Below are 21,022 nucleotides of genomic sequence, written 5' to 3'. Positions count from 1 at the left end.
CTGCCTACTTCTGATCTCTCTCTGTCAAATAAATAAGATCTAAAAAAAAAAAAAAATTAAAAAAAAGAATGGGGATTTGGATTTACAAATTTGGATTTTGAGGGGACACAGACATTCAGTCCATAGCACATGGCCCTATTCACATTATGCTAGAAGAATCGAGGTTAGGACAGCTGCTGAAAAGGCTGATACCCTGAGTAGTGCTGCTTTGTCCAAACCTGAGAATCCTGTGTCTTCTGTCAGCATCTGGGATTTGGAAGTATTAGTTTGTAAGATGGGCTAAGTCTCAGACCTAGAGTGGCTACCAACAAATTGATTTTGAATGGAGTATTTAAAAATCTGATTTATATATATTTATCTATATCTCTACATATATATCTACATATATACATATATATCTATATCTTCACATATACCTATATTCCATAGATATATGGAATATCTATGAATTCCGTAGATAAAGGTTGTTTGCCTTCCCTATGTTTGAACTAAAATGCTAGTTAAATGATGGCCATTATATATTAAAGAAAACAAATCCTAGTCTGTTTACTATTTGTAAAAACTAATAGGGTAGCACACCTATACATAATTTTAATTGGCCGTGTATTCAGCGAAGCAACGTGGAACTGGAAAGTTTAAGAGGAATTCACAGAACAATTTAAAACTCTTTGAGTCTGTGAAAAGGAAAGGAGTATTAATTTTTTAAAGTCCTCTTTTTTTTATTAAGTTTTTAAAATTACAGTTCCAATATAGTTAACATATAGTGTTTTTAAATTTTTTTTTTTACAATTTTCTTATTATGTTAGTCACCATACAGTACATCATTAGTTTTTGATGTAGTGTTCCATGATTCATTGTTTACATATAACACCCAGTCCTCCATACAATACATGCCCTCCCTAATACCCATCACTGGGCTCACCCATCCCTCCACCCCTCTCTTCTCTAAAACCCTCAGTTTCTTTCCCAGAGTGCATAGTCTATCATAGTTTGTCTGTCCTCTGATTCTACCCCTCTTCATTTTCCCTTCTTCTCCTAATGTCCTCCATGCTGTTCCTTATGTTTCACAAATAAGTGAAACCATATGATAGTTGTCTTTCTCTGTTTGACTTATTTCACTTAGCATAATCTCCTCCAGTTCCATCTATGTTGATGCAAATGTTGGGTATTCATCCTTTCTAATAAAGGGCTGGTATCCAAGATCTATAAAGAACTTTTCAAACTCAACACCCAAAAAACAAATAATCAAGTTGAAAAATGTTCAGAAGATATGAGAAGACACTTCCCCAAGGAAGACATACAAACGGCTAACAGACACATGAAAAAGTGCTCAACATCATTAGCCATCAGGGAAATTCAAATGAAAGCCATACTGAGATACCACCTTACAGCAGTCAGAATGGCAAAAATTGACAAGACAAGAAACAATACAATTTGGATAGGTTGTTGTTGATAGGAGAAAAGGGAAATCTCTTATACTCTTGTTGGGAATGCAAGTTGGGGCAGCCACTTTGGAAAACAGTGTGGTAATTCCTCAGAATGTTAAAAATAGAACTACCCTATGACCCAGCAATTGTACTACTGGGGATTTACCGCAAAGATACAGATGTAGTGAAAAGAAGGGCCATATGCACCACAATACTCATACCAGCAATGTCCACAATAGCTAAACTGTGAAGGAAGCCAAGATGCCCTCCAACAGACAAATGGATAAAGAGGATGTAGTCCATATATAGAAGGGAATATTACTCATTTAACATACAGTGTTATATTAGTTGCAGGTATATAATATTGTGATTCAGCAATTCTGTACATGATTCAGTGCTCATCATGATAAGTGTACTCTTAATCCCCTTCACCTATTTTATCCAGCCCTCATCCCCCTCCTCTGATAACCACCAGTTTGTTCTCTATACTTAAAGAGTCTGTTTCTGAGTTTGTTTCTCTCTGTCTCTCTCTCTCTCCCTCTCTCATTTTTTTTCTTTGCTCATTTGTTTTGCTTCATAAATTCTTGAACAGAATAAATGTTTTTTTCTTTTAAGATTTTATTTAAATTCTAATTAGTTAACACATAGTGTAGTATTATTTTCGGGAGTAGAATTTTACTTCACAGAAAATTGCATCCACACAGTTGTGGATCGCTTGGGATGTATCTAGAATGCAGTGAAAGCGATCATAGAATAATACATAAAGAAAACCAAATTGGTGCTGTAAAAACAACTCAACACCCTCAAAACAAATAATCCAGAGATAGAAGCATCAGTACCATCAAAAAATATCCAGTCAAGAAATGGGCAGAATACATGCATAGAGACTTCTCCAAAGAAGACATGCAAATGGCTAACTGACACACGAAAAAATATTCAATATCACTAATCAACAGGAAAATACAAATCAAAACCACAGTGAGATTCCACCTTATACCAGTTAGAATGACAAAAATTAACAAGAGAGGAAACAACAAATGTTGGTGAACATGTGGAGAAAGGGGAACCCTCTTACACTGTTGATGGAGATGCAAGTTGGTGCAGCCACTCTGGAAAACAGCATGGAGATTCTTCAGGATGTTAAAAATAGAGCTACCCTATGACCCAGCAATTGCCCTACTGGCTATTTACCCCAGAGATATAGATATGGTGAAAATAAGGGCCACATGCACCCCAATGTTCATTGCACAATGTCCACAATAACCAAACTGTGGAAGGAGATGTAATGTCCTTCAGCATATGAATGACTAAAGAAGATGTGGTTCATATATACAATGGAATATTACTCAGCCGTCAGAAAAGATGACTACCCATTATTTGCATAAACATGGATGGAACTGGAGGGGATTATTCTAAGTAAAATAAATCAAAGAGAGAAAGATAATTATCATACAGTATCATTCATATGTGGAACGTAAGAAATAACATAGGAGACCACAGGGAAGGGAGGGAAGACTGAATTGGAAGAAATCAGAGAAGGAGACAAACCATGATAGACTCTGGACTCCAGGGGGAAAAAAAAAACTGAGGGTTACAGAAGGGTAGGGGGATGGGGTAACTGGGTGATGGGTATTAAGGAGCACATGTGTGGTGATGAGCACTGGGTGTTATACTCAATGAATTGTTCATTGAACACTACCTCAAAAGCTAATGATGTAGTATATGTTGGCTAACAGAACACAATAACAAAACAAAACAAAAACAACAAATGAGATGTTCCAGTAATGAACAGAAAGAATTTAAATACAATAATGCTACTAATAATACTAATTAAATCTTGGCTGGAATAGAAAAATACCTGCATTTGAACATCAAGATGATCTATGACTTAAAGTAAAAAAAAGAAAGAAGAGCAGATAATTACTTACTGCCAGTGAAAACTCTTGAGATTAAAAAGTAAAGAACAGATAATATGAAAATACAGAAGAAAAAGTATGTTTTCACATTGGAAAAACAAATCAGACTGCTCTTCGTACACTATATCACAATATTTAATGTGGAATACCATGAGTAAAGGAATAAAATGACTTAACTGTACACACAGAGAGAATCACTCAAGTAATACCTTGCAATTGTTAAAGCAGTAATAAAGACAGTTATGGAAAACATCCATGGATTGTTTAAAATAAAACTAATTTGGCAAATTTTTTTTCTTTTTATTTTATTTTTTTAATAAACATATAATGTATTTTTATCCCCAGGGGTACAGGTCTGTGAATCGCCAGGTTTACACACTTCACAGCGCTCATCATAGCACATACCCTCCCCAATGTCCATAACCCCACCCCCATCTCTCAACCCCCTCCCCACAGCAACCCTCAGTTTGTTTTGTGAGATTAAGAGTCACTTATGGTTTGTCTCCCTCCCAATCCCATCTTGTTTCATTCATTTTTATCCTACCCCCTTAACCCCCCATGTTGCATCACCACTTCCTCATATCAGGGAGATCATATGATAGTTGTCTTTCTCTGATTGACCTATTTCACTAAGCATGATACCCTCTAGTTCCATCCACGTCATTGCAAAAGGCAAGATTTCATTTCTTTTGATGGCTGCATAGTATTCCATTGTGTATATATACCACATCTTCTTTATCCATTCATCTGTTGATGGACATCTAGGTTATTTCCATAGTTTGGTTATTGTGGACATTGCTGCTATAAACGTTTGGTTGCATGTGCCACCTCAGATTACTATGTTTGTATCTTTAGGGTAAATACCCAGTAGTGCAATTGCTGGATCGTAGGGTGGCTCTATTTTCAACATTTTGAGGAACCTCCAAGCTGTTTTCCAGAGTGGTTGCACCAGCTTGCATTCCCACCAGAAGTGTAGGAGGGTTCCCCTTTCTCTACATCCTCGCCAGCATCTGTCATTTCCTGACTTGTTAATTTTAGCCATTTTGACTGGTGAGAGGTGATATCTCATTGTGGTTTTGATTTGTATTTCCCTGATGCCGAGTGATGTGGAGCACTTTTTCATGTGTCTGTTGGCCATCTGGATGTCTTCTTTGCAGAAATGTCTGTTCATGTCCTCTGCCCATTTCTTGATTGGATTATTTGTTCTTTGGGTGTTGAGTTTGCTGAGTTCTTTATAGATTTTGGACACTAGCCCTTTATCTGATGTGTCGTTTGCAAATATCTTCTCCCATTCTTTCAGTTGTCTTTTGGTTTTGTTAACTGTTTCCTTTGCTGTGAAAAAAGCTGTTGATCTTGATGAAGTCCCAATAGTTCATTTTTGCCCTTGCTTCCCTTGCCTTTGGCGATGTTCCTAGGAAGATGTTGCTGTGGCTGAAATCGAAGAGGTTGCTGCCTGTGTTCTCCTCAAGGATTTTGATGGATTCCTTTCGCACATTGAGGTCCTTCATCCATTTTGAGTCTATTTTCATGTGTGGCCTAAGGAAATGGTCTAATTTCATTTTTCTGCATGTGGCTGTCCAATTTTCCCAACACCATTTATTGAAGAGGCTGTCTTTTTTTCCATTGGACATTCTTTCCTGCTTTGTCTAAGATGAGTTGACCATAGAGGTGAAGGTCTATTTCTGGGCTCTCTATTCTGTTCCATTGATATATGTGTCTGTTTTTGTGCCAGTACCATGCTGTCTTGATGATGACAGCTTTGTAATAGAGCTTGAAGTCCGGAATTGTGATGCCACCAACTTTGGCTTTCTTTTTCAATATTCCTTTGACTTTTCGAGGTCTTTTCTGGTTCCATATAAATTTTGTGGTTATTTGTTCCATTTCTTTGAAAAAAATGGATGGTATTTTGATAGGGATTGCATTAAATATATAGATTGCTTTAAGTAGCCTAGACATTTTCACAATATTTGTTCTTCCAATCCAGGAGCATGGAACATTTTTCCATTTCTTTGTGTCTTCCTCAATTTCTTTCATGAGTACTTTATAGTTTTCTGAGTATAGATTCTTAGCCTCTTTGATTAGGTTTATTCCTAGGTATCTTATAGTTTTGGGTGCAATTGTAAATGGGATGGACTCCTTAATTTCTCTTTCTTCTGTCTTGTTGTTGGTGTAGAGAAATGCAGCTGATTTCTGTGCATTGATGTGATATCCTGACACTTTACTGAATTCCTGTACAAGTTCTAGCAGTTTTGGAGTGGAGTCTTTTGGGTTTTCCACATATAGTATCATATCATCTGCGAAGAGTGATAGTTTGACTTCTTTACCCATTTGGATGCCTTTAATTTCCTTTTGTTGTCTGATTGCTGAGGCTGGGACTTCTAGTACTATGTTGAATAGCAGTGGTGATAATGGACATCCCTGCCGTGTTCCTGACCTTAGCGGGAAAGCGTTCAGTTTTTCTCCATTGAGGATGATATTTGCAGTGGCTTTTCATAGATGATTTTGTTTGGGGCATTTAGCCCATTAACATTCAGGGTTACTATTGAGAGATATGAATTTAGTGCCATTGTATTGCCTGTAAGGTGACTGTTACTGTATATTGTCTCTGTTCCTTTCTGATCTACTACTTTTAGGCTCTCTCTTTGCTTAGAGGATGCTTTTCAATATTTCCTGTAGAGCTGGTTTGGTGTTTGCAAATTCTTTCAGTTTTTGTTTGTCCTGGAAGCTTTTAATCTCTCCTTCTATTTTCAATGATAGCTTAGGTGGATATAGTATTCTTGGCTGCATGTTTTTCTCATTTAGTGCTCTGACTATATCATGCCAGTTCTTTCTGGCCTGCCAGAAAGTCTGCTGCCAATCTAATATTTTTACCATGGTATGTTACAGACTTCTTTTCCTGGGCCGCTTTAAGGATTTTCTCTTTGTCACTAAGACTTGTAAATTTTACTATTAGGTGACGGTGTGTGGACGTATTCTTGTTGATTTTGAGGGTGGTTCTCTGCACCTCCTGGATTTTGATGCTTGTTCCCTTTTCCATATTAGGGAAATTCTCTCCAATAATTCTTTTCAATATACCTTCTGTTCCCCTCTCTCTTTCTTCTTCTTCTGGAATCCCAATTATTCTAATGTTGTTTCATCTTATGGTGTCACTTATCTATCGAATTCTCCCCTCATGGTCCAGTAGCTGTTTGTCCCTCTTTTGCTCAGCTTCTTTATTCTCTGTCATTTGGTCTTCTATATCACTAATTCTTTCTTCTGCCTCATTTATCCTAGCAGTGAGAGCCTCCATTTTTTATTGCACCTCATTAATAGCTTTTTTGATTTCAACTTGGTTAGATTTTAGTTCTTTTATTTCTCCAGAAAGGGCTTTTATATCTCCCGAGAGGGTTTCTCTAATATCTTCCATGCCTTTTTTGAGCCTGGCTAGAACCTTGAGAATCATCATTCTGAACTCTAGATCTGACATATTACCAATGTCTGTATTGATTAGGTTCCTAGCCTTTGGTACTGCCTCTTGTTTTTTTCTTTTTTTTTTTTTTTTGGTGGGAAAATTTTCTGCCTCGTCATTTTGTCCAGATAAGAGTATTTGAAGCAAGTAGAATACTAAAAGGGTGGCAAAGACCCCAGGAAAATATGCTTTAACCAAATCAGAAGAAACCCCCAATCATGGGGGGGGGAGAAAGGGGATAAAAAGAGGTTCAGGAAAAAAAAAGAAACAATTAAAAAAAGAAAACAAATAAAGAAAAAATATAAAAAAGGAAATATATTATATATATATATATATATATATACACACATTAGATAAACTAGTTAACGTTGAAAAAGAAAAGGTAAAAGTTAAAAACAATTTAGCAGAAGAAGAAAAAAAATTGAAAAAAAACAAAAACAAATTAAAGTAACTGCAAGACTAGTGAATCATGGGAAGAAAGCCATGAGTTCAGTGCTTTGCTTTCTCCTCCTCTGGAATTCCGCTGCTCTCCTTGGTATCGAACCTGTCCTCCTTGGTAGGTGAACTTGGTCCTGGCTGGATTTCTTGTTGATCTTCTGGGGGAGGGGCCTGCTGTAGTGATTCTCAAGTGTCTTTGCCCCAGGCTGAATTGCACTGCCCTTACCAGGGGCCAGGCTGAGTAATCTGCTCCGGTTTGCTTTCAGGAGTTTTGTTTCCTGAATGCTTTCCGTAGAGTTCTGGAGGACGGGAATGAAAACGGCGGCCTCCCAGTCTCCGGCCCAGAGGAGCCAAGAGCTTGGAGCCCCACTCCTCAGTGTACCCTCAGAGAATAGCGCCCAATTATTCCTGTCTCCCTGGCCTCCGGCCGCGCTCCAAGCTCACCGAGCCTGTGACTGGTTCAAGGTAACCCAGAGCTGAGAGCTCACTCCTCGGCTCTGTCTCTGTAGCCGGCTTCCCTGTTCTAATACCTGCAGGCTCTGTAACAGTCAGACACCCCTGATCCTTCTGTGACCTTGCAGGACCTTGGGCCATGCTGACCCTGCATGGGCTTCACCCCGGTTTAGCCTCTGGAGCGATGTCCCTCAGCGGAACAGACTTTTAAAAGTCCTGATTTTGTGCTCCGCTGCTCCGCTGCTTGTGGGAAGCTGCCCCTCCCCCCATGGTCTATCTTCCCGTCGCTTTGGATTCACTTCTCCGCCAGTCCTACCTTTCAGAAAGTGGTTGATTTTCTGTTTCTAGAATTGCTGTTCGTCTTCTCTTCAATCTCCCATTGGATTTGTAGGTGTTTGCAATGTTTAGATGAGCTATCTAGCTGATCTGCTACCTGATGTAGCCTCAGCCTGCTACTTCTCCGCCATCTTGACTCCTCGCAATTTGTTTTTATTTCTGTGTTTCATTCTATACATTTTCTTTGGGTCTAATTTTTATTTTCATGCAGCTGTGTCTAAATTAGTGTTAGATAGTTGAGATTCTAATTTCAATAACCTTATTTTTTGTTTGTAGAAGATTAATTTGCAATGTAGTTATAAACAGTATAGAACAACTGTGCAACAAAAATACTTAAAATATTAATATTGTTCTTTTCATTGTTAAAACCAGAAATAACTTTGAGTATCATTCTTTCAATGTTTTTCATTTTACTAAGAATTTTGATGCTCCAGGCAGATCAAATTTTTTACCAATAGCACATCAGTAATTAGGGGCAGAGATTAAATTAACACCTTGTTCTTTTGATTCCCAGTTTAGTATTGGTTCTTGGGTAATTTCCGAAGTGTACAGAGTACAGTAATTACTTAGGAGGCTCAATGTACTTTGAGGACAGACAATGTAATATACAAAGCAATGTTTCAGTGTTATTGGTATTTGACTTCCTTAAACCTAGGGCTAGTGAAAAAAGTTTTAATCAAACATCAGTTAATAGTTCCTTTATAGCACTTCTTTTTAAAAAAGATTTATGAAAGAGAGAGAATGAGGGGAGGAGCAGTGGAGAGGGAGAGAGAGAGAACCTCCAGGAGACTCCCTGATGAGCGCATAGTCTGTTGCGGAGCTCAGTCTCAGGGCCCTGAAATTAAGACCTGAATGGAATCAGGAGTCAGATGCCCAACTCATGGACACACCCAGGTGTCCTGCTTCATAGCATTTCTAAAAACATTTAAGAGGTATGTATTTTTTCAGAGTTGCCTAGAAACATCTAAATTCATAGCTTTGTTAAGTGTTTAAATATTTTCAGTGCTCAATCAGAAAAGCTTAAAGTTATTCCATTCCACTGACACTTTTAAAAAGCCATCAAAATTTAAAAAATGGCGTTTTTAAATGTTTAGCTCTATATCTATTGCCCAGTCTAACAGATAGCAAGTATCCCATCAATACTGGATGAATAAATTATTTCTTGAAGAGACTTGGACAAAAACACAAGTTATTATTCATGCCTGGATGTCAGTTAGATAACCAACCAGAAATACTCTCTCATCTTTAGTTTTTACATTTGGAAAATGACATATTTGTACAAAGTTGCTGATGATAATAAGTATTAAGTCATTCACTAATGCTGTTTGAGAATAGTTCTATGACACTGCCCTTGAGATAATTAACATGGCCGTTATGCTCAGTTAGGAAAAACATATTTAATCAGTGATGTGTATCTCATGCAAATGATAAGAGGTCAAACATGAACTACATGTTTTTATACATATTTGGGGGTACCTCAAAGATTTTCCTTCCCATTCATGTCTGGCCCAGTTGTTCTGTTTTGGAGGTTCTTTCTAGCTTACATTACTAGTAGTGTTGGGGTGCTCTTGCTCTCCTTTGTTCTGGTTCATTTTCAGTACAGTACCTTGTAAGCACCATCTTATCAAAATTCCCTAATCTCTAATGAACAGTAACTTCCCTTACGGGGAAGATTAAGAAAAAAAAAATCTAAAAACTGGGGGAAAGAACACAGATGGACAGTTAGAGTACTCCATGTAGTTCTTTGATTCTCAAAAATTTCTACCCTATAGCTTGATAAAAACAAAAGGGAATTGAAGGATTGAGGACCAAATTTCAGTGTTGCCTACAGATTCCTCAGTTCTACAGAGAAATAACACCTGATTATTAAGTAAAATAAAGTCTTTCATTATTCAAATGGGACTCATCCTTCTATTTTCAATATAGATTTAATATGAAAATTCTAAAAAAAAGGAGAAAGGAAATTTGGGCATTAATGTTTCATAGTATCTGAGAGGCGGTGGAGATCTGGAAAGGATTATTTATTTCTTTATTTACTTTTTAGATTTTATGTATTTATTTGACAGAGATCACAAGCAGGCAGAGAGAGAGGAGGAAGCTCCCCGCCAAGCAAAGAGCCCAATCAATACAGGGCTTGATCCCAGGATCCTGAGATCATGACTGGAGCCAAAGGCAGAGGCTTTATCCCACTGAGCCACCAAGGCGCCCCTCAAAAGGATCATTTAATCTGTGCCTCTTCCCTATCTCTAATAGGGCAGAGCTAAGGCTGTTTCTTAACTGCTGTATTTCTCAGTGGCTAGCCCAATGCTGTGCAAGCATTAGATACCCCAAAAAGAACAAATACAGCTGTTGCCTGAGTGAGTGAACCAGCATGCTCTCAGTCATCTCCAGCTCTACTTCAGAGATGAAAACACACTTTGGTTGGAAGGGAAAAGAGGAACATGCCTTGGCTCTTGCTGATTTTCCTCCTTCTCCTGAAAGGCTCTATTACTGTATGAATTGAAAGCCTGCTCTTGCTTAAAAGTGGAACCAGAATAAAGCCTCCTTTCTAAAGTGTCTTTTATTAAAAAAAAATTTTTTTGAACATCATTGACATATAATGTTACATTGTTTTCAGGGGTATAACACAACTTCCCCACACTATGCTGTGTAGCTCACCACAAATTCAGCTGCCATCTGTCACCATACATCCCAATTATGATATTGTTGACGATATTCCCCATGATGTGCTTTTTATTCCCATAACTTATTCATTCCATAACTGGAAGCCTGTATTTCACACTCCCCTTCACCCATTTTTCCCATTGTCACACTCTCCTTCACTGTGGCAACCATTAAATCTCTGTATTGATAAGCCTGATTCTGGGGCTTGCTTATTGATATGTTTTTTAGATTCCACATATGAGTGAAATCTTAGGCTCTCTATCTTTCTCAGTCCAACTTATTTAATCTTTCAAAACATCCATGTACATCTGAGGTGCAGTCAACTGTCATTTCTCTTTGTTCTTATAATCATTTTATCTTCTATCATGACTGCTTTGTTTGAAAGGTAGTTTAAAAATTCTTACAAGTTTTAAACTAATTGCAGGCAACAATTATGTCTTAGTCATTATGGTAAATGTCAGAAAAATAATCAGCAAATACTGGTTGCTAATTAATGAAGAGGCTCAAAGGTCAGTGATGGTCCAGTGAGAGTCACCTAAACTGGTAAGAGGTAGAGAAGAGTTAGGAAAGTGGAGACTCAGATAAGTGGCCATAGCTCCAGAGCAATTGTCTTTCTAAGGTGCTTCTGAAGCAATTCCCTCATTCAAACTGAAGTAGCAGAGGAGAGGCATTGAATTTCATGTGTTTTCTCAAAAAATTTCCACTTCAGGAGGGAAAATATGGGTTATTACTATTATAATTGATCCAATAGAAAATGAATTTTGCTTGAATTGAAGTTTGTGGAAGTGATGCTTAGAACCATCAAAAAGGTGATTCTGAATGCAAGTTTAGAGATAGACTAAATATTACAGTGAGGATGGATCCTCGAGATCATCTGCATCAATTTAGTGATTTTCTAGGTGGAAAACTTAATATTCAGAAAGAGTAGAAAATTGTCTGGAAGCAGAAATAAACAGCACTGAACCTACAAGGAACTGACATACATATATCTGAGAAGTTTTGAAAGTTTAAGGGACTTTATTAGAAATGACAAGTTGCCTGGGATGAGAAATCGTACTTCAAAAACTTAAAATCATTTATATATGCAGGTGCAAATGCTCAGGGGATCAAGGAAAAATGTCTTTATTTTTAAAACATCTCTGGAGTCTGAAAATGAGAATAAAAGCTTACCCCAGGCAAAGGGAAAAAATCTAACTTCCAGAGAGCTAATAAGAAATTCAGAAGGCAATGATAATACACATTCCGATTTCCATAGAACATGAAGGCCCCTCTAGCATTTGTGGACATTTATATTAAAAAATGTTATTCACACTTGCCTATACTTTTCTCTTTGCCAGCTTCCTCCTCCTCCATTAATTTTCAGTAGCCACAAACATAAGCTAAAGCATACATTTCCAATCTCTACTTTATAAATAAAGGTTTTTATTCCACATTCAATTGTGGTGAAAACAACCACCTCAAGTTTCCTTTAAAATAATCTTTCCTTTTTTCCCCCTAGTTTTACTGAAGAATAATTGACATGTAGCAGTATAGAAGTTTAAGGCATATGGCATGGTTTGATTTATATGTATGGTAAAATAATTACCAAAGTAGGTTCAGCTAGCAGACATCTTCTCATGCTAATAACATTAAAAACAACAACAACAACAACAAAAACAACAACAACAAAACACCTTCTTGTAATGGGACCTTTTACATTTACTTTTTTAAATTAAATTCTTTTTTTTTTCAGTGTTCCAAGTTCATTATTTATGCACCACACCCAGTGCTCCATACAATATGTGCCCTCCTTAATACCCACCACCAGGCTCACCTCACCTCCCAACCCCCCACCCACTTCCCCTCCAAAACCCTCAGTTTGTTTCTCAGAGTCCGCAGTCTCTCATGGTTCGTCTCCCCCTCTGACTTTTCCTTTTTATTATTGAGGTAAAATGAGCATATAACATGCAGGTTTAAGGTACATAATTATTATAAGTGCACATCTGTTTTTACAACAAAGTGATCACCACTAAAAGTCTAGTTACTATCAATTATCTTAGAATTGACCCCTTTACTAATTTCTATCACCCCAAGCCTCTTTTCCTTTGGGTAACCACCAATCTGTTATCTATACCTAGGAGTTTGTTTTGTTTTGATCACTTGTTTTGTTTAGTTTTTTAGATTCCCCATCTAAGTGAAATCATATAGTAGTCTCTCCATCTGACTCATTTCACTTTCCTAATAATTTCAACGTCTATACCTATTGTTTTACATGGCAAAATATTATATTTTTTTATAGCTGAGTAGTATTTGATTATATGCATGTGTGTGTCTGGACAAACATAGATAGATGCTACATTGTCTTTATCCATTCATCCATTGATGGGTGTTTAGGTTGTTTCTCTTCCTAGTTACTGGAGAGATTACTGCAATGAACAAAGGGGTGCATATACTCTTTTAAATCAGTGGTTTTGTATTCCTCATATAAATACCCAGAAATGGAATAGTTGAATCATAAGGCAGTTATACTTTTAGTTTTGTTTGAGGAAGCTGCATACTCTTTGCACAGTGCTATAACAATTTATATCACCAGCAGCAGTGCATGAGAGATGCCTTCGTTCCACATCTTGTTTGATAATTGCTATTTCTTGTCTTTTTGATAATAGCTATTTAAGAGGTGTGAAGTAATATCTCATTCTTGTTTTCATTTGCATTTCCTTAATTAGTGACATTGAACATCTTTTCATATGATTTTGTCTAACTGCATGTCTTTTTTGAAAAAGGTCTATTCATCTTACCTCATCCATTTATTACTATTCAGATCCTCTGCCCATTTTTTTCAATATTTTTATTATGATAAATTTCAAACATACAACAAACCTGTAAAACCATGAAAACCTGTATATCTACCAGCTAGATTCCACCAGACATTTTGTTACATATCTATATAACTATGTATCTCTCTCTTCCACCAATCTGTTAAAGTTGGGACACATTTCAAAGTAAACTGAAGACATTCTTATACTCCCCCCCATGCATATTTCTAATTAGAGTTCCTTTTAGTTTAGCTAGATTTTTTTCTTTCAATATAAATTTTTTTTAAAAAATTTTTTATTTTTTATAAACATATATTTTTATCCCCAGGGGTACAGGTCTGTGAATCACCAGGTTTACACACTTCACAGCACTCACCAAAGCACACACCCTCCCCAATGTCCATAATCCCACCCCCTTCTCCTAACCCCTCTCCCCCCAGCAACCCTCAGTTTGTTTTGTGAGATTAAGAGTCACTTATGGTTTATCTCCCTACCAATCCCATCTTGTTTCAGTTATTCTTCTCCTACCCCCTTAACCCCCCATGTTGCATCACCACTTCCTCATATCAGAGAGATCATGTGATAGTTGTCTTTCTCTGATTGACTTATTTCGCTAAGCATGATACCCTCTAGTTCCATCCACGTCGTCGCAAATGGCAAAATTTCATTTCTTTTGATGGCTGCATAGTATTCCATTGTGTATATATATACCACAACTTCTTTATCCATTGAGCTGTTGATGGACATCTAGGTTCTTTCCATAGTTTGGCTATTGCAGAGATTGCTGCTATAAATATTCGGGTGCACATGCCCCTTTGGACTACTACATTTGTATCTTTAGGGTAAATTCCCAGTAGTGCAATTGCTGGTTCATTGGGTAGTTGTATTTTCAACATTTTGAGGAACCTCCATGCTGTTTTCCAGAGTGGTTGCACCAGCTTGCATTCCCACCAGAAGTGTAGGAGGATTCCCCTTTCTCTGCATCCTCGCCAGCATCTATTATTTCTTAACTTGTTAATTTTAGCCATTCTGACTAGTGTGAGGTGATATTTCATTGTGGTTTTGATTTGTATTTCCCTGATGCCGAGTGATGTGGAGCACTTTTTCATGTGTCTGTTGGCCATCTGGATGTCTTCTTTGCAGAAATGTCTGTTCATGTCCTCTGCCCATTTCTTGATTGGATTATTTGTTCTTTGGGTGTTGAGTTTGCTAAGTTCTTTATAAATTTTGGACACTAGCCCTTTATCTGATATGTCGTTTGCAAATATCTTCTCCCATTCTGTCAGTTGTCTTTTGGTTTTGTTAACTGTTTCCTTTGCTGTGCAAAAGCTTTTGATCTCGATGAAATCCCAATAGTTCATTTTTGCCCTTGCTTCCCTTGCCTTTGGCGATGTTCCTAGGAAGATGTTGCTGTGGCTGAGGTCGAAGAGGTTGCTGCCTGTGTTCTCCTCAAGGATTTTGATGGATTCCTTTCTCACATTGAGGTCCTACATCCATTTTGAGTCGATTTTCGTGTGTGGTATAAGGAAATGGTCCAATTTCACTTTTTTTTGCATGTGGCTGTCCAGTTTTCCCAACACCATTTATTGAAGAGGCTGTCTTTTTTCCATTGGACATTCTTTCCTGCTTTGTGGAAGATGAGTTGACCATAGAGGTGAGGGTCTATTTCTGGGATCTCTATTCTGTTCCATTGATCTATGTGTCTGTTTTTGTGCCAGTACCATGCTGTCTTGATTATGACAGCTTTGTAATAGAGCTTGAAGTCCGGAATTGTGATGCCACCTATTTGGCTTGCTTTTTCAATATTCCTTTGGCTATTCAAGGTCTTTTCTGGTTTAAATTTTGTGGTTATTTGTTCCATTTCTTTGAAAAAAAAATGGATGGTATTTTGATAGGATTTGCATTAAATATGTAGATTGCTTTAAGTAGCCTAGACATTTTCACAATATTTGTTCTTCCAATCCAGGAGCATGGAACATTTTTCCATTTCTTTGTGTCTTCCTCAATTTCTTTCATGAGTACTTTATAGTTTTCTGAGTATAGATTTTTAGGCTCTTTGGTTAGGTTTATTCCTAGGTATCTTATAATTTTGGGTTTTTTATAGATGGCTTTGATAATATTGAGGTATATACCCTCTATCTCTACACTTTGAAGAGTTTTGATCAGGAAGGGATGCTGTACTTTGTCAAATGCTTTTTTAGCATCTTTTGAGAGTATTATATGGTTCTTGTTCTTTCTTTTATTAATGTGTTGTATCACATTGATTGATTTGCAGATGTTGAACCAACCTTGCAGCCCTGGAATAAATCCCACTTGGTCGTGGTGAATAATCCTTTTAATGTACTGTTGAATCCTATTGGCTAGTATTTTGGTGAGAATTTTCGCATCTGTGTTCATCAAAGATATTGGTCTGTAGTTCTCTTTTTTGATGGGATCCTTGTCTGGTTTTGGGATCAAGGTGATGCTGGCCTCATAAAATGAGTTTGGAAGTTTTCCTTCCATTTCTATTTTTTGGAACAGTTTCAGGAGAATAGGAATTAGTTTTTCTTTAAATGTTTGATAGAATTCCCCAGGGAAGCCGTCTGGCCCTGGGCTTTTGTTTGTTTGGAGATTTTTAATGACTGTTTCAATCTCCTTACTGGTTATGGGTCTGTTCAGGTTTTCTATTTCTTCCTGGTTCAGTTGTCGTAGTTTATATGTCTCTAGGAATGCATCCATTACTTCCAGATTGTCAAATTTGTTGGCGTAGAGTTGCTCATAGTATGTTCTTATAATTGTTGTATTTCTTTGGTGTTAGTTGTGATCTCTCCTCTTTCATTCATGATTTTATTTATTTGGGTCCTTTCTTTTTTTCTTTTTGATAAGTCTGGCCAGGGGTTTATCAATCTTATTAATTCTTTCAAAGAACCAGCTCCTAATTTTGTTGATTTGTTCTATTGCTTTTTGGTTTCCATTTCATTGATTTCTGCTCTGATTTTTATTATTTCTCTTCTCCTGCTCAGTTGAGATTTTCTTTCTTGTTCTTTCTCCAGCTCCTTTAGGTGTAGGGTTAGGTTGTGTACCTGAGACCTTTCTTGTTTCTTGAGAAAGGCTTGTACCGCTATATATTTTCCTCTCAGGACTGCCTTTGTTGTGTCCCACAGATTTTCAACCGTTGTGTTTTCATTATCATTTGTTTCCATGATTTTTTTCAATTCTTCTTTAATTTCCCGGTTGACCCATTCATTCTTTAGAAGGATGCTGTTTAGTCTCCATGTATTTGGGTTCCTTCCAAACTTCCTCTTGTGGTTGAGTTCTAGCTTCAGAGCATTGTGGTCTGAAAATATGCAGGGAATGATCCCAATCTTTTGATACCGGCTGAGTCGTGATTTAGGACCGAGGATGTGATCTATTCTGGAGAATGTTCCATGTGCACTAGAGAAGAATGTATATTCTGTTGCTTTGGGATGAAATATATCTGAATATATCTGTGATGTCCATCTGGTCCAGTGTGTCGTTTAAGGCCTTTATTTCCTTGTTGATCTTTTGTTTGGATGATCTGTCCATTTCAGTGAGGGGAGTGTTAAAGTCCCCTACTATTATTGTATTATTGTTGATGTGTTTCTTTGATTTTGTTATTAATTGGTTTATATAGTTTGCTGCTCCCACGTTGGGGGCATAGATATTTAAAATTGTTAGGTCTTCTTGTTGGACCGGCCCTTTGAGTATGATATAGTGTCCTTCCTCATCTCTTATTATAGTCTTTGGCTTAAAATCTAATTGATCTGATATAAGGATTGCCACTTCTTCTTTTTTCTGATGTCCATTAGCATGGTAAATTCTTTTCCACCCCCTCATTTTAAATATGGAGGTGTCTTTGGGCTTAAAATGAGTTTCTTGGAGGCAGCATATAGATGGGTTTTGCTTTTTTATCCATTCTGATTCCCTGTGTCTTTTGATTGGGGCATTTAGCCCATTAGAATTCAGGGTAACTATTGAGAGATATGAATTTAGTGCCGTTGTATTGTCTGTAAGGTGACTGTTACTGTATATTGTCTCTGTTCCTTTCTGATCTACCACTTGTAGGCTCTCTCTTTGCTTAGAGGACCCCTTTCAATATTTCCTGTAGAGCTGGTTTGGTGTTGGCAAATTCTTTCAGTTTTTGTTTGTCCCGGAAGCTTTTAATCTCTCCTTCTATTTTCAATGATAGCCTAGCTGGATATAGTATTCTTGGCTGCATGTTTTTCTCATTTAGTGCTCTGAAAATATCATGCCAGCTCTTTCTGGCCTGCCAGGTCTCTGTGGATAAGTCAGCTGCCAATCTAATATTTTTACCATTGTATGTTACAGACTTCTTTTCCCGGGCTGATTTCAGGATTTTCTCTTTGTCACTAAGACTTTAAATTTTACTATTAGGTGATGGGGTGTGGGCCTATTCTTATTGACCTTGAGGGGTGTTCTATGAACCTCCTGAATTTTGATGCTCGTTCCCTTTGCCATATTGGGGAAATTCTCCCCAATAATTGTCTCCAGTATACCTTCTGCTTCCTTCTCTCTTTCTTCTTCTTCTGAAATCCCAATTATTCTAATGTTGTTTTGTCTTATGGTGTCACTTATCTCTTGAATTCTCCCCTCGTGGTCCAGTAGCTGTTTGTCCCTCTTTTGCTCAGCTTCTTTATTCTCTGTCATTTGGTCTTCTATATTGCTAATTCTTTCTTCTGCCTCATTTATCCTAGCAGTGAGAGCCTCCATTTTTTATTGCACCTCATTAATAGCTTTTTTGATTTCAACTTGTTTAGATTTTAGTTCTTTTATTTCTCTAGAAAGGGCTTTTATATATCCCGAGAGGGTTTCTTTATCCATGGATGACAATGATGGACTCTTGGGTAGTTTTCATGTTTTGACTTCTGTAAATACTGCTCTGAACATGGCAGTGTACATTTCTTTTAAATTTACTGTTTCTGTTTTATTTGGATATAGTCCCTAAACTGGAATTGTTGGATCATGTGGTAATTCTATTTTTAATTTTTTGAGGACTCTAACATATTGTTTTCATAGTGGCTGTATCAATTCACAGTCCAACTAATATTTCATATGGATTCCCATTTTTCTATATCCATGCCAGTATGGATGTACTGTCTTTTGGATGATCAACATTCTAAGAGGCATGAGGGTATATACCTCATTTTGAATTTAATATGCATTTCCATACTGGATATATTGACCCTCTTTTCATGTACCTGTTTCCTTTCATGTATATTCCTGGGAGAAATATCCATGAAGAACCTTTGCCCATTCTTGTGTGTGTGCGTGTGTGTGTTATTAATATGTATGAGATTATATTTTAGATATTAATTACATATTACAATTATTACATTATTATATATTATTACATATATAGTTTGCAAAGATTTTTTTTTCTGCTTCATTATTGGTTCTTTTCACTGTGATGTACTCCCACTTCTTTGTGGTCTGTTTCCTATTGCATTAGATATCATATCCAAAAAATCATTATATACACTCATATCAGAGAGCTTTATTCCTATTCTGTTTTTTGTAGGAGTTTTGTGGTTTCAAGTCTTACATGTAAGACTTCAAATGATTTAAAGTTAATATTTTGAGTAGTGTATGATATGTGTCCAGTTTTTTTTTCACATGGGAATATTAAGCTATCCCAGGACTATTTTTTAAAATAAATTGCTTTTTTCTCCTTTGAGTATTCTTGGCACTCTTGTCTACTATAAGTTAAATGGATGTGCTTGAGTTTGTTTCTTGGCTCTTGATTCTGTTCCATTGATCTCTTTGTTTATTTTACTGCCATGCTATTTTGATGACTTGAACATGTTGATTGCATTAAAGTAGAGCTTGAAATCAGAAAGTGTACTGCCTGCCTCATGCTTTCTTCTCTCAGCATTGCTTTGGCTCTTTGGCATCTTTTGTGGCTCTATATAAAGTTTAGGGGTTTTTTTTTATGTCTATAAAAATGCCATTGGTATATTGATAGGGATTGCATTGAATGTATAGATGGCTTTTGGTATTGTGGACATTTCAACAATATAAATTCAACTCCATGAATGGGGATACCTCTCCATTCACTCATTTTGTCTTTGATTCCTTTCATCAGTATTCTGGTTTTCAGAGTACTGATCTTTCACCTTTGTGGTTAGTTTTATTCCTAAGTATTTTGTTTTTGATACTATTTTAAATGGCATGGATTTCTTTTTAAGAAATCTGTTAGGGTATAGAAACACTATTTTTCTGTTAATTTTGTAATTTCAGCTTTACTTAATTTATTGGTTGTATCTAACAGTTGATTTTGGTTGAGTCTTTATCATTTTCTCTTTATATAATGTCACATCATGTGAAATATACAATTTTACTTGTTTCCAATTCTGATACCTTTTATTTATTTTTCTTGCCTGACTGATTTATTTAGGACTTCCAGTACTAAGCTGGATAGAAGTGTTGAGAATTGGCACTCTTGTCTTTTTCCTGATCTTCGAGGAAAACTTTGCAACTTTTCATTATTGAGTGTGATATTAGCTGTAAAGTGGTCATATATGGCTTTTATTTTGTTGAGATATGTTTCTAACAGACCTGATGTATTGATTTTTTTTTAAGAATTTTTATTACTGGGAATAAATACTGCTATATGCCAACAAACTGGGCAATCTGGAAGAATTGGACAAATTCCTAGAAACATAAAAACTATTAAATCTTAAACAGGAAGAAATATAAAATTTAAACAGACCCATAACCAGCAAAGAAATAGAATCAGTAATGAAAAAAATCCCAACAAAGTGCAGGGCCAGATGGCATCTCAGGGGAATTCTACCAGACTTTTAAAGCAGAGTTGATACCTATTCTTCTCAAATTGTTCCAAAAATAAAATAAAATAAAGAAAGAAAGAAAGGGAAGGAATACTTTCAAACTCATTCTGCAAGGTCAGCATTATTTTGATTCCAAAACCAAACAAGGACTCCACTAGAAAGGAGACTTCTAGGCCAATATTCTTGATGAACAAAGATGCCAAAATTCTCAACGAGGTACTAGCAAACCAAATCCAGTGGTACATAAAAGAATTATTCATCACAATCAAGTGGAATTTATTCCTGCACTGCAGGGATGGTTCAATATTCACAAGTCAATCAGCATGATACACCACTTTAATAAAAGAAAGAATAGAACCATATGATCCACTCAATAGACCTAGAAAAAGCATTTGACAAAATATAGCATATATTCTTAACAAAAACCTTCAACAAATTAGCGATAGATAGAACCTCAGCATCATTAAGGCCATATATGAAAGACCCACAGCTAATATCCTCCTCAATGGGGAAAAACTGAGAACTTTTCTCTATGGTCAGAGATCATTAGGACTGGGTACTCTATTCAGTAGCAGATGGGGCTATGAATAGCTTCCAGGCCTTCGCAGGGTTGTAAATCCAGACCCAGGGTGCAGAGCTCATTTCAAAGGGCCAGAATTTCACTTTTGTGTGCAATGAATTTCCTAGTCACATGAGACCACTGTTTTTTTTCTCTATAGACAGGGGGAAGTCATAG

The sequence above is a fragment of the Mustela erminea genome, chromosome 3 (genome assembly GCF_009829155.1).
Source record: "Mustela erminea isolate mMusErm1 chromosome 3, mMusErm1.Pri, whole genome shotgun sequence".
Taxonomy (NCBI): Eukaryota; Metazoa; Chordata; class Mammalia; order Carnivora; family Mustelidae; genus Mustela; species Mustela erminea.
The sequence above is the reverse complement of the archived record's forward strand: the minus strand, read 5'-3'. Positions refer to the sequence as shown.